Genomic DNA, 1156 nt, shown 5'->3' with positions numbered 1-1156 from the left:
TTAGCCATTTTTAGTCATTTAACCTCCATTTATGTCATTTTTATCTCATAAAAATCATAAATCATGAAATATTAATCACGTTAATATGAAATTTTACATACAATAAATAAAATATTCATGTGAGGTCATACTAAAAAATCACGGCCAGTAGTTAGATTTAACTATTTTTACTGAATAAAAGTTCATTTTACTCATAAAAATGTAATAAAATCACTAAAAATCATTAAAATGAGCAATAAATTACCATAAATCATAAAAATGACCTAAAAAAATTTTAGGACCAGAATACATAACATGCATCATGATTTCGTGAATTACTCTTATAAATCACAAATTTTTAGTTTTATATGTTAACATTTTAACTCGGAAAAACAATAACCGATTATGCATGCAACATCCTATGCTCTGATACCAATTGTTAGGTTCATATACCTATTATTAGACTCTTTTAATAGTGAACTAATTAACTTCTTAATATATGTTCTTTAGATCTAGTGCATACATAACAAAATAAGAGTTAATAAGAAAAACAATGTCCCTTACATTATAGAGTGGTTCAAAAATAAGGGCACAAATAAGGTCATCTTCCTTATTTGTTCTTGAGCTATAATATGTTGGATGATCCTCCAAAATCCCAATGTAGAGATCCTCTTTTGATTGCACCCAAGACTAATCCCTTAAACTAGTATATTAATTAACTAGATTAATATAGTAGTACCCTTCAAATTAATTCTAATAATATACTTATTACTACACTAGTAATCTTATATTGTGATTAGAATTTATGATGAACAATTTCTTATTTCTAAAACAAGTTTAGAGAGAAGTGGGAGAGTTGTGTGTAATTTGCATATAAGGAGAGCAATGAATGAAGTAGAGAACACTTCTCTTATAGAAAATAGGAGGGAAAACTGGTGGTACAAGGGCAAAATGCCAAAGGATGGCATCTTCCCTTTTGCTTTTTGTCTTCACAAGAAAATAGGATGTGTAAGCTAGTATGTATAGGTATGATTACATCTTATTTTATCTCATAAAATAAAACAACCACAATCCACCACAACTCCCTCCATTTCGGTCTACAACACCTAAAATAGACTAGCATTTTATTTTGTCAATTTGTCATTTGTCACACAATATGTCACATGTAGTATGTTAC

This window comes from Silene latifolia, chromosome X, assembly GCF_048544455.1.
Source record: "Silene latifolia isolate original U9 population chromosome X, ASM4854445v1, whole genome shotgun sequence".
Classification (NCBI taxonomy): Eukaryota; Viridiplantae; Streptophyta; class Magnoliopsida; order Caryophyllales; family Caryophyllaceae; genus Silene; species Silene latifolia.
This window is presented reverse-complemented; position numbering follows the sequence as displayed.